General features: G+C 40.8%; 1 protein-coding gene across 1 annotated transcript in view; it reads left to right on the forward strand.

Moving 5' to 3' along the window:
* The window catches only part of ADAMTS12 (ADAM metallopeptidase with thrombospondin type 1 motif 12), a 569,738-nt gene that overhangs the window by 160,584 nt on the left and 395,178 nt on the right, over positions 1-13,976 (forward strand).

Genomic DNA, 13,976 nt, shown 5'->3' on the forward strand with positions numbered 1-13,976 from the left:
ATGTCTCTGGAAGTTCCACAAATTCCCAAATGTCTGTGGGTCTGCTTGGTATGTGTTTTTTTTTTTATTGACCTTAGGATTTTTGATATGTTAGGCCAAGTTTTCATACATTTTCTCTGGAAAACAGGGGAGTTCTTAACAATCCTTAATCATCTCATTGGTACATGAATTTTCTAATTTTGTAAAATCTATAATTGAAAAGCATAGGAAATGGAGGCTTTGAAACCAAAGGTGTCACTGGAAATCTAACACAAGATGTTTAGCTCTTTTAAGTGTTCCTTAAGCTCAGTCTTGAAGAGAGACAGATATTCTAAGAGGCAGATATTGAAGAGAAAGAGTATTCAAGTCATGTAATATAGTTAGTGTAAAGTTCTCATGGCAGGAGATTGAACGTCGTATACAGGGAACAATTTTATTTGTTTTGCCTACAATGTCAAAGTATGCCTTGGGTGCCCTGCCCCTTTCTCTCTACCTTCTTTCCTTCTATTCTCACATTTTCCTTCCTTTCTCTATTTCTTCTCCCCCTTTCCCCTCTTTCCCTTTCTTCCTTCTCCCTTCCTCTAATACCTATCTCATCCAGAACTGGTCATCATACAGATCACAAAATATTTTATATGCTTTGTTTATTGGATAAAGTTTATTTTTTATTTTAAAAAACAGTTAAGTTGAATCTTATTCTATATGTCTGTTTTTTAGAAGACAACAAATCTATATTAATCTGCTTTTTTTTCCTTGTGTGTGTGGTTCTCAATTAATTTTTCCTTTTGCCAGTCAGTGGCCTTCAATATAAAGTAGCTCCATGACTCTGGATATGAGGCATCAAAGTGGGTGGGGTATGAAGGAGGAAAGGCCTTCACTGGGGCCAGTGCAGACTATCCCACAATACACACTTCAGATTTATTTAGAACAATCTGCTTGTCTGTCACCCTGGTCACTGATCAAAATGACCTAAGAGGATGAATAGCTGAGGGATTCATCAGCTGTTGCTGCTGTTCTCACTTCACCACAGCTTCCTACTCTCTCTTATGGCCTTTCTCTCCAGTCTATTCCCCTTCCACTTAGTCCTACTCTCTGACTCCCCACTCTGCCTTCCACTGAATCACCTTCTCACCAACCTATTCATCATTGCCTCCTCTTATCCTAATTTTCCAATTTTGGTAATAAACATTATTATCAACCCAAAAGCATTGACTAATAACCTGATTTTATGGGATATTGTCCTAGTTCCTATACAGAAAGAGTTACTATGGTGACAAAAGGTCCTGGCCTCTAGGAACAGTTCCTTTCATCTTTCCATCAAAATATCCTAGGAAACAGGGCTAATATGGTTTAATGTGTACCAGATATACTGCCAGTATAATTGAACATTAAATCAGGCTGTGACTAAGCAGAAAGAGTTATATGCTTTGGGAGAATGGATGCATGTGTGAATTAGGTAATAGGAAATCAGGGAGACACTTGGAAGAGCTACAAGTTTACTGTGTCAAATGAATAGGAAATCTCTGGGGTCCCCAAACTTCTGAGTATAGCCCAACCAGGTTAAAATGGAATTGGGAAATGTTTATCAAAATAAATAAAAATACAATGTAATATAGATAATGCCAATTTGTTGGTTTTCTTTTCTTTTTTTTTTTTTTGCGGGGCAGTGGGGGTTAAGTGACTTGCCCAGGGTCACACAGCCAGTAAGTGTCAAGTGTCTGAGGCTGGATTTGAACTCAGGTACTCCTGAATCCAGGACCGGTGCTTTATCCACTGCGCCACCTAGCTGCCCCTGTTTTCTAAGTCAGTGTGCAGCTAGCAGGGATTTGTTTTCCATCTGCATTAGACACCATTGCTCCAATGAATCTAGTATTTCATGAGTGTGGCTATTCTTTCTAGAAGGGTAGATTTCAACCCGTCCAATCCATACCTTGGGACAGCTAGGCGTCATGGTGGATAGAGTGCCAGGTCTAGAGTTAGGAAGACCAGAGTTCAGTTCTGGCCTCTGACACTTACTAGCTGTGTGACCCTGAGCAAGTTACTTAGCCCTGTTTGCTTCAGTTTCCTCATCTGTAAAATGAGATGGAGAGGGAAATGGCAAACCTCAAATGGGGGTCACAAAAAGTTGCACAAAACTGAATGACAGATGCACACTTTTTTATTTTGAACAAATCATCCATATTCTTCTAGGAAATCTCTAATGTTTGAGGGGAATTTATAGAGCTTCTCGTGATCAACATTCCTATAAGTAAGTATAGAATGAATACAAAGTCACTGGGTGGAGGAGGGGGAGAAGGGCACCAACAATTGGGAGGTTTGGGAGTCTCTTTTAGGTGGTTCTTGAGCGGAGCCTTCAAGGAATCTAAGGATTCTAGGAGGTGTAAATGGGAAGGGAGAGTATTTCAGTCACAGGGGATAGTTTCTGCTATATAAAGAACAGCAAATAGGTGAGTTTGTTGGGAACACATAGTGTAAGGGGAGTAATGTATAATCTGTGTGGAAGGATAGGTTGTAGCCAGATTATGACAGGGTTTAAATGCCAGCTGAGGAGTTTGCCTCCAGTAGCTGCAGCTTCTTAAGTAGGGGAATGACATGCGCAGACCTTTAGGTCTTATTCTAGCTTTAGGAATATCACTCTGGTGGTAGAGCCAAGAGGACAGAGGAACAGGAAGTACTACAATGAGGATCCTTCCACCTCCCCATCCCCATTGATTGAATCAAGCAACAAAGATGTACTTAGCCCCTAACCCTCTGTGCTCTTTCCATCTCTGGGTCACTGAAAATGCCTGGGATGCAGTCCTTCCTCACCTACACTGCCTCTTAGACTCCTTTCAGAGATCAAATCAAATGTCATCATCTGCATGAGTGCCTTGTGATTATACCCCAGAAGCTAGTATCTCCCCTCTTGAAATTACCTTAGATCTCCTTTTTTAAAAATTTTATTTTATCTTTTTTCTTAGATCTATTTTTGATATATTTTTGCATGTAACAGTGACCAACATGGCCCTCATTGGGCTAAGACCAGCAAGGTAAGACTTCACTTGTCCCTCAGGGTTTTCTGATCCTTTAAGGGGGTTGGAAATATCTAGGTTCTCTGGAGATGGGACTAAGCCCCACCAGTGATGTTCCCTCAAGTATAGGGAGTGTAGATGCCCTGAACCCTAGGTCCACTCAGCCACAAATAATTGAATTTGCTTTTACAAAGGAATATTTGCTTCAAAGATAATCACAAAAGAACTGGTGGAATCTGAATACAGATTGAAGCATGCTTTTTAAAAACTTCATTTTTCTGGGAATTTTTTTTTTGGTCTGTGTTTTCTTTCACAACAAGGCTAATATAGAAATGTTTTGCATGATTGCACATGTATAATCTATATCAAATTCCTTGCCTTCTCGAGGAGGCGGGTAAAGGAGGGAGAGAGAGAATTCAGAACTCAAAAACAAAAGTTAAAAACTGTTTTAATGCAATTGAAAAAAAAAGTCAACTTAAAAAAAGAGATAATCACAAATATACAAACTTACTCCCCCAACATTTGGAAGGCATAACCCTTCTCCCCAACCTTCACCACCTCAGTCTCTGGGGATGGTAAGGACATTAAGTTGATAGCTTGGCTCTGTTCCTTTGGAGCACATTCCTAGTTCCAGGTCCAAACTCCAACTAAGGCTCTGGTTGGAGCCATCTTCAGTCATCCTGATGTATATCTTGCCACTGGACCCAGATGAGTCTGGAGGAGACAGTGTGACTGGTGACTTTGCACAGCCCTGCCTCACTTAAATCTATTTCACTACAAGACATGACATCACTTCCCAGTGTTAATGGTTCTCTTTGAGAACAAAGGACAAACAACAGCCAGCATTCTGTGAATAAAAGCTACCCCACTGGGGACCCAACTGGCAAGTTCCAGTTGGGCAATGCAGTTCCCTCTGCCTGTCCTTCTTCCCCTGTTCTTACCTACAGGTGCTCTGCCGAAAAGAATGTTTCAATTGCTTAAATCTCACAAGTTGTCGGAGTTTAGGGCCTAGATTTTTTTTTTAAGGATCATGCTTTAACTGCAAATCACTTAGACTCTCATAGATTGGCCAACAATTGGTCCCAGCCCAATCCTCATCGGACATTGTTTAGCCTCTTAATGGCTCAGAGTGAGGGTAAATAGCAACTGCCTCGGTTTTGGCCAGAAACCCTGAGGGCCTTCTCCTCTCAGACTCCCACTGCACTGGGGCCATCTCCAGTCATCCTGATATATATCTTTGCCACTAGACCCAGATAGCTCTGGAGAAGAGTGAGGCTGGTGACTTTGCATAGCCCTGCTTCGCTTAAATTCACTGAAAGTCATGACATCACCCTAATGTCTCCATCCTCTTCAAGATTGAAGGACAAACAATGACAGAGCTCAGGTACTAGCCACCCTGGTTTCTCAGGGCTTCCTTGCCAGTCTGGCATCACCCCATCTGCAATTCTGACTCCTGGTCACCTGGGTTTAAACTCCATGCGCCAGGCAAGGATCACCTCTACCACTTGAAACAAGCCAGATCAAACAATAAAGAGCAGAAACAATACCCACAGGCCCACTTCTCAGTGGGAGAAAGAAGATGGGGAGCTGGGAAGGAATGTCCGTCCCCTGATCACCCATGCTGTGCGGGAGCTAGAATCTTTGTGCTCTGAAGGCAGCAGATAAGAGTTGCTGAAAAGAGAGCAGCAGAAAAAGAGACTGGCTTAGCCTTGCCAATTTTAAAGATACAGGCAGTCAATGCCATGAGGCTACACCTGTATTAGCAGATGAAGAATCCTCAATGTTCATTAAAGGGGACATGCTCCAAAGGCCACCAGATTAACCATATTGAGGTGGTGTATAATTAAATGCGAAATTGTGGAGTCACAATTCTAAAATACTATAGGTCAGAATAAGGAGAGAGAGGGTAGGCTAAGTGCATGAAGACACCCTCATGGTAGGCCATGAACTAAATATTAAAGGATGAGTAGAATATGGGTGATAATAGCGAACAATTATATGGCACTTTCAGAATTGTAAAACACTGTACATAAATGAACTTGTTTGATAGTTATAAAAATAATAATAATTAGCTAATCTAACCTGGAAAATTATATAATTATGCACTATATGAAAAATTATAAGCTTAGAGAAATTATAATTGGGCCATAAGTCCTGCTGCGGTTGCCATTCAAATGTGGAATATTTTTGATGACTAGGGCTAATTTGGGGCTAATCTGACTGGAGGATTAATCTGGGGACTTTTGACTATTTGGCTATCTGACTGCTATTAATTTAATATGGGCTGTTTATAAAGTTCCACCACACTGCTCCACTCCCAAAATTGATAAGCAAAAGATTAAGAAGCCTCTTAACTAAATAATCAAGGCAGAGTTTATTTATGAGATACTATTTAAAATTGAGAATACAGGGAAATAAAATGTACAACCTGACTGCATTCCCTTTGTGGTGCTTCCACCTGCTGACCCTGGAACTTTTTTAATACAATAAGGACTGTTACTGCCTCTTGCCTTAGGGTATGTTCCACTTTCCCTGCTCTTCTCTCTTTTTTTTTGTTTTTTTTTTGTTTGTTTGTTTTTTTAGTGAGGCAATGGGGGTTAAGGACTTGCCCAGGGTCACACAGCTAGTAAGTGTTAAGTGTCTGAGGCCGGATTTGAACTCAGGTACTCCAGGGCCGGTGCTCTATCCACTGCGCCACCTATCTGCCCCTTTGGTTTTTTTTTTTGTTTTTCCCTGCTCTTCTCTTAATCTTCGCTTTCTCCAACCTGTACCCTGTGCTGAACACTTCTGTGCTCTCCGCTGCCTCCTATTCTGTCTGTCTGTCTGCTCTGTCAGTCTTCCCTCTGTCGCCTTTGCCACCCCTCTAATCTTGTCAGCCCCCCATTTAGTCTTGTCTGCTGGTCTCCAGTCCTCTGGTCCTCCCCCCTCCTGTCTTCCCTCCCAGGTCTATATATCTATATCTATCTCTATCTCTATCTATCTATCTATCTATCTATCTATCTATCTATCTATCTATCTATCTATCTATCTATCTATCTATCTATCTATCTATCTATCTATCTATATCTTTCTTATCTCCACTCAAATCTCAGGGCCTTTTTACACCCCCACAGACCAAGCCAATCTGCCAGCCAGGGCTGCGACTGGGGCTGGGGGGATGCTTGAGCATCACGTGCCTCAGCACAGGCTATGTCAGAGCCCCAGCCTGGATGAGCCCAGGATCTCTTGGATAGCTCTGCTCAGGGAGGAGGGAGCTAGTGCTCCCTCCCCCCAGCTGTCTGACCTAGCGTCTTGTACAGCCCATGGAGCTTTTTGGCTCAGCTGAAGCAGAGGGGGAGGGGCACCAGCACCTCCCACACAGAAGAGACCCTGAGGGCCTAAAGCTTTCTAATCTCAGCCTAAAGGTAGGGTCCCCAAATCAAAACAAATTTCCAGTCACAACAACCTTGTGGTGTAGGTGCTATTATTATCCCCATTTTATAGATGGAGAAATTGAGACCTAGGTTGTGGCTTGTCCAGGGACACACAGCTAGTAAATATTTGAGACAGGATGAAAGGAATATGAGGGTTGAGGGGAAATAATGTTTTCTGGTAATCAAGAAGCACAATAAACAAGGGCTTTGGGGAGTAATGAAAATCGTAGGGTGGTGGCATAATGAAAGAATGAATGACTCAGTTGGTTGATGCTTAGTACATGGTCAAGAACCCTTTGTGCAATCTGATTGCTGCTGGCAAATGGATCCAAATGGAACAGAGAGTAAGCATACCCACTTGAAAATCAGGTTTTTGTGAAACAAGTCTTTGTAAATTGTGTGATGTAACTGGAGACAGGAAATCCTCAATTTTGCATCTCATCTTTTTTACATATTAGTTTTGGCAGCTTGGTGTTGTGGTTAGTCCACTGGACTTAGATTCAGGAAGACCTGGATTCATATCCTAATTCAGATACAGCACTAGCTGTGTGACCCGGGGCAAACTACATCAACTTTCTGTGCCTTAGTCTCCTTATAAGTTAAACAAAGTGCTCTATGACATCTGTGATCCTTCTTCAGTATTTTCCATCATTTCTAGCATAGACCTGGATATCAAGTAGATGCTTAATGAATATATGGTTCATTGGTTGGGATTTAAATCATGTTCCCTGTGTGCATACATGTTTTCCCTCTTATGGGGAACTCCAAGTAAGAAAACTCCCTTTATCAATGCACAACTGCAGCTTAGTTATCTCTAGTTTTAGAGTCTCCTGGGGCACTGAGAAGTTGAGTGACTTGCCCAGGGTCCCATAGTCAGTATGTTTCAGAGGTAGAACTTGATTCCAAGATTGGTTTCTTTATCCACTGTGCTTCACTGCCTCAGTATAATATTTTTTAAATTAATAAAGTATTTTTTCCGTTACATGTAAAGATAGTTCTCATCTTTTGTTTATACAAGCTTTACAATTTCAGATTTTTCTCCCTCCCTCCCCTCCCTCCCCTCCCTTCCCCCTCCCTTCCCCCTCCCTTCCCCCTCAATTCCCCCTCCCTTCCCCCTCCCTTCCCCCTCCCTTCCCCCTCAATTCCCCCTCCCTTCCCCCTCCCTTCCCCCTCCCCTAGACAGCAGGTAATCTGATATAGATTATATATATATATATATATATATATATATATATATATATATGTGTGTGTGTGTGTGTCTTTATATATTATAACATTAATCCTGTTTCTGCATTAGTCATGTTATAAGAGAAAAAATCAGAGCACTGATGAAAAACCTCAATATAGAAAAAAAACAACAGCACCAAAAACAAAAGAAATAGTATGGTTCATTCAGCATCTATACTCCACAGTTCTTTTATTTTTTTCTTGGATTTGGAGATCCTCTTCCTTCATGAGTTCCCTGGAATTCTTCTGTACCATGGCACTGGTGAGAAGAATATAGTCCATCACAGTAGATCAACACTCAATGTTGATGTCAGTATTATATTTTAAAGCAAAGGAAGAGAAGTGGGTGTAGACAGATGATTTACTCGGATGACATTTACTGGAGTCCTAACTTTGCCATTGTCTAGCTATGTGAGTGAGAGACTTAGCTTTAGTCTTTTCAGCTATAAAATGGAAATAAAAATATTCAACCTTGTCTACCTGAGAACTTAGGCATATTGTGGAAGGACTTTGTAAAATGTAAAACATTGGCAGTGGATAGAATGCCAGGTTCAGAGGCAGGAAGACTCATCATCTGAGGTCAAATCCAGCTTCAGATACTAGTTATGTGACCCTGGGCAAGTCATTTCACTATGTTTGCCTCAGTTTCCTCATCTATAAACTGAAATGGAGAAGGAAATGGCAAACTACTTCAGTATCTTTGCCAAGAAAACCCCTAAATGGGGTCATGAAGAGTCGGACATGACTGAAACAACTGAACAAAAACAAAACTTTGCCCAAGTATAAATTACTCTTGTTTCCAGGAGCTGGAATTATACGGCTTAGAATCCTAGAATTTTAAGCTAGAAGGGACTTTATGAAATTACCTATTGCAACCATGTCATTTAGATCTTAGGAAACTGAGATCCACAGCTAACTGACTTGCTTGTGGTCACACAGAATAGTGGCAGAGTCAAGGCTAAATGCTGGGTCTCTATTCTCAGTCCAGGATTCTCTCCACCCTGTTGAGATTCTTCTATTCTGACAGAGAATATAACAACCGGTCAGTTAATAAAATATTAATTTTAATTTAAGTTTTAAATTTTAATGTTAATATTAAAAACCTTAATGGCTATTAATTGAGCACCTACTATGTTCCAGGCACTCTGCTAAGCACTGGTGAAACAAATACTTAAAGACAGATGGAATTAGTTTAAAGCTACAGACTGAGGGATTTACTCCCAAGAAAGTGTTTCTTGCTAGAGCAAATTGGGACAATAGAATGGGTTCCCAGTAGAGGCAGCAGAAGCTCCTCCTGACTGGTGTTCAAAGAGTATTCATTCTCCTTTGTCTCCCTGGGACTACTGATGTGTGCTCTTCACTGAAGGTAGAAAAACACAGACTAGATGAATTTGCAAGGATCTCCCAGCTTAATGGCTCTAGGAAAACTGCTTTTTAAAAAAGTTTCTGGAATACATGCTTAAAGGATGTTGTCAGTTTCCCCTTAGAACCCCAAATCATAGACAGATAACTGGAGTTTCATTTCAGATAAATCAGTCTGATTTTTTTAGAACAATTACTTACAAACTAAGAATGTGTTAAGGGGGAAAAAACCTGCTGCCATCTTTCCTTTGAATAGCTCTTTTCAACTTCTCAACAATAACAGCAACAAAAAAGTATTATGGGACTGAGCCTGGCTAAGCTCTAAGAAATCTGTCTAGGAGGAATCCTCTATAAACTTAAAGGATTCAGATCTGGAAGGACCCTAAAGATCATCTGCTTCAATCTCCTTACTTTAAAGATAAGGAAACAAAGTCTCAGAGAGATGGAATGAGTAGTGGCAGAACTGGGGTTCATGTACTGTCAACCCAAATCTAGTGTTTCCACTAAGTCGTGCTATTAATTACTGTCTGATGCCCACTACTAGAGTCATGTCTTAAGGTTAAGGAACTGTCTCTACACAGTCTGATGTTGCAGGGAAGTGGTATGATGAATAGAGCATTGGACCTGGAGTCAGAAAGATCTAAGTTCAATTCTGGCCTCAGAAACTTGCTATGCCTCTCTCCCCAAATTATCTTTTATTATATATATGTGTATGTGTGTGTCTGTGTATGTATATGTCTACGTGTATGTGCAGGTGTGTATATGTATATGTAAATACACACACACATATTGAAAGGAATTAATTGTGATTTGGGGTTTCTATGACCACATCTTTGCTTCATTATGGTCAGACTGAAAAGATGTAATCTTGAAAAGCCAGGTGGCTTTAGAATTAGGAAGTGATGATTGTTCGTGGGACTTGTCAATCAAAGTTGCCAGCCAATTAGCATGGGGCTGTGTGTGTGGATGGCCCTGTTTTCCAGTTTCGAGGGAGGTTTCGGGAGGAAGCCTGGGAGGAGAGCACTTGCTCTGGTGAGCGGGAGAGAGGGAGAGAGACGCTGGTGTGGTGGACCTTCGGACTGAGCCAGGGGAAACTGCGCAGCTGATTGTCCTCGGAACTGCAGATTCTGGGTGGTGGTGAGTTTGTGTTGTTGAATTGAGGCTAGCTCTTTGGGGCTAGCTGAGCTGGAGGCAAGTTTAAGATTTGAGTCAGTTTTTGTTTGAGCTGGGCTTGTTTGGGTTGCCTGGGGCCTTTTTACCTTAGCAATTTAGATTCTAATCATCTGGGAAGTGGGTCACATCTTTCCCTTCCCCTATTCCCTTTCTCACTGTCCCTGGCTCTATTAACTTCACCTGTGTTGTAGATTTGTTCCCATTAATAAAACCTGTTTTGTTTCTTGATAAGAGGCTGCTAATCTCCTTTCTTACCCCAATATTAAGGTGAGCTGCCCAACTAACTCTCCCCATACTAAATTTGGCCCTTACCATATGTATATATTACTCCTATGTATTCATATTTTCTCTCCCTATAGAGAATAAGCTCCTTTAGGCAGGAACTGTTTCATTTCAATCTTTGACTCCCTAAGACTTAATACAGTGCCTAGCCTATAGCAGGTATTATACAGTATAAATATTTTTTTGATTGGATAGCTGTTATAATATATTAGCCACTGGGACTGTCCTTTCTATCTAATGGAAGAAGGGGATGGAATGAGCGAAGATCAAGGAGCAATCATTTCCCTTATTTTGGGTGAGACAATTGGGGTTAAGTGACTTGCCCAGGGTCACAAGATAATATCCGAGGTTGGATTTGAACTCAGGTCCACCTGAATCCAGGGCCGGTGCTCTATCCACTGGGCCATCTAGCTGCCCCCAGTCATTTCCTTTGTAAAGGACACCTCAGACCCTTACTTTCAGAACAGTCTTGCTTCTGCTGGATTAAAGGGACCAAGAGCTATATACTGTAATACACATGCCTGTCAGATTGAACAGTTGTATGTGAGTACCTGTACATATGTGTGCTGTGGAAGCTCATGTGATCTACTTGGAAAAACTCAAGCAAAATAGTTGATGCTTTTAAGAGGTAGAATCTGACAGAACAGAGGAAATCCAGATTCTTATCATGAAGCTTTCTTTTCTTAGCATCCCCACAATGTAGTGGTTCTTAATGGTTGGGTCTATGAGCTTAAAAATATAAGTATATTTCAATATAGTTTCCTTTGTAATCTTCTGTGTTTTATTTTATGCATATAAATACATGATTCTGAGAAAGGGTGTGTAGGTTTCACTTGACAGCCAAAGAGGTCCAAGGCAGAAAAAGCTAAGAAGCCAGGTCATAACATAACCAAGGTGTCTCTACTCATCATCTTCCTTCCTTGTTCTTGTCATTGAGAACCCAAGTTAACCTTTTTGATCATAATTGTGGCATCCTTCTGATATCTCAGTCCAATCTGGGCATATGGAAAATTTTACTGTGATGGGAAATGAATTTGTAGTTTACTGAAATCTGTGGATGCAATCTTTGGGAATATTCAGGCTGGCTTTTTGGTCTTCTAATTCTACTTGTGGGATAATACAGAAACAACCCCAGCAACCAACAATATATAGGCAGGAGAATGGAAACAGAAAGTGAATATTTGGGAAAACAGTAGCACCTTCCAAGTGTCCCCATTCCTGCTACACAAAAAAAGTGATGATGATGGGTTGGGCCAGAACCCCATCTGTCTCTGCACAGCTGGGAGGCAAAGTTTGGGTTTGAAGAAACACCATTAAAACACCATTGTACTAGCAGTGTTGTCCTGTCATTTCCGTCTGTTGTTGTTGTTCAGTCATTTTAGTTGTTCTGATACTTTGTGACCCCATTTAGGGTTTTTTTTGGCAAAATGCTGGTGTGTTTTGCTGTTTCCTTCTTCAGCTCATTTTACAGATGAGGAACTGTGACAAACAGTGTTAAGTGACATGCCCAGGATCACACAGCTAGTAAGTATCTGAGACTGGGTTTGAACTCGGGTCTTTCTGACTCCAGACCTGGCCACTGCACCCCAGTTGCCCCATTGCCTCCCTTAGGAAAGTGGTATTCAATTGGTAAAAATCACACGATGTTTACAGAAGCCTTGGCCCAATTGGGAGACCTGTTTTGTTACTATGGAGCAAAAACATACTCTAACAACCCATATCAGACCTAGGTTCTCTCTCTCTGTGCTCTGCTTATGTTTAATTATAGAAATGGAATCAAATCCCTGAGCTATAAGAAGTCTATTTCCAACTGATTTAATGCCTTGATTCTTCCTGTGAGAGACTCTGCCTTCAAGGAAAAGCAATGACAGAGAAAATGAGAGTCCTCAAAGGAACAACAGGAAGAAGCACTGGATCTGGAATAAAAAAGCAGGGTTGGAATGACAGCCCTGTCATCTACTCCCTTTTGTGAAAAACTTTTGGAGCATTGGCTTCTTCACCTGTATAAATGCTGTAGTTAGACTAGATAGGCACTAAACCCCAAAAAAGGATCCCTGTGATCTGGCATACTGACTTAAAAAACTATATGTTGACATTATCTATGTTTTAATATATTTTTCTTTTGTCAAATATTTCCTAATGGCATTTTAATCTGATTTAGAAGGCCCAGATAGCTCTAGACCAGATGATCACTAAGGTTCTTTATGGCTCTATACCCTAATGTCTTGTGTCAGTATGACTAGAACCCTAGGTCAGATGGGTTTGCTGTGGTCCTTAGTAATAATATAACTTGTAGTTCAATAGAAGTTGAGGAATATCAGTAACCAAGGTATGGAACTACTTATAGAATGTGTGATTTCCTCCTAGATAAGTAATTTTATGTAGAAGATTGACTTTGGAGTCAAGAAAATATGGATTCAAGTTATTCCTTCCAACAAAAAAATTCTATTCAACCATTGGCAAGTTGCTTAACTTTTGGCATTCTGGGCAAACCTCTAAGACCAAATTAGTTAGACAATGTTACAAACTTTTTATTAGTGTGCATTCTTGGAGGGAGTTTCTATGCTGGGAGTTCCCCAGAGACTGAAACACAGATATGGACAAAACAACTGAGAAAAAAATTTCAGAAGGGGACCCCTTAACCTGATATGAGAAGTCAAATTCAGTAATCTCTGGCAACAAGAACACTCTTCTTTCATGGGCTTCTTTCTTTCTTGTCATTTGCAGATTGTTTGGATCATTTTTACACCTATGATGCTGGGCATCAGAATCCTCACCATATATAGCAAAGTGGACTTAAGATTTCCCATAGATTAACTTGGACTGACTTATTTCTTTGGGAATTTGTTCTAGGATTGGCTTCCTCAGGTTCTATTAATACTCTGAGGTTCAGTGTCCATGGGCTGGTCTCAGAGGTCCAACTCCTATCCTGCTTTTAAATGTTCCTAGACAAAAACTGTATTCTGGAACTGTCAAACCAAATGAGAGCATTCTGGAAAGGGATTGATAGTGTGTGGGTGTAAGTATTAGATTTATAACAGAGGAGCCCCTAAGTACAATCCATCAAAAATGTTTCTTTCTAACAGATATTCTCTTCTAGATGAGGTTCCCAGAGGGGGAAATGATGTAAGGAATGGTCTATAGCAGCATGGTGCAAAGGACAGAATGCTGGATTTGGAGTCAGAAGGACTGGGCAAGTCACTTTAATTCAGTTTTCTTGAGTGTAAAACGAGGGAGTAAGCCTAAACAACCTTGAACACCATTCCACCTCTGAAATTACCCTTCCACTGTTATGGACATGAGCTACTCTGTAGTATTCTTGTAGTACTGTGTAGTACACAGTGAGTACTGTGCAGGACTGAGCTGTAGAGATCTTGCAGGTGGCCCTATGTCAAGATGACATGGGCACAGGTCTAACAATGAGGATTTCTTGGACATGTTTTGTGTAACTCTTGGGATAACTTCTCATAGATCACATAATTATACTTTAGTCTCTCATGTTCTCGCATCATGTAGGTCAGTGATATCA

This window comes from Dromiciops gliroides, chromosome 1 (assembly GCF_019393635.1).
Source record: "Dromiciops gliroides isolate mDroGli1 chromosome 1, mDroGli1.pri, whole genome shotgun sequence".
NCBI lineage: Eukaryota > Metazoa > Chordata > Mammalia > Microbiotheria > Microbiotheriidae > Dromiciops > Dromiciops gliroides.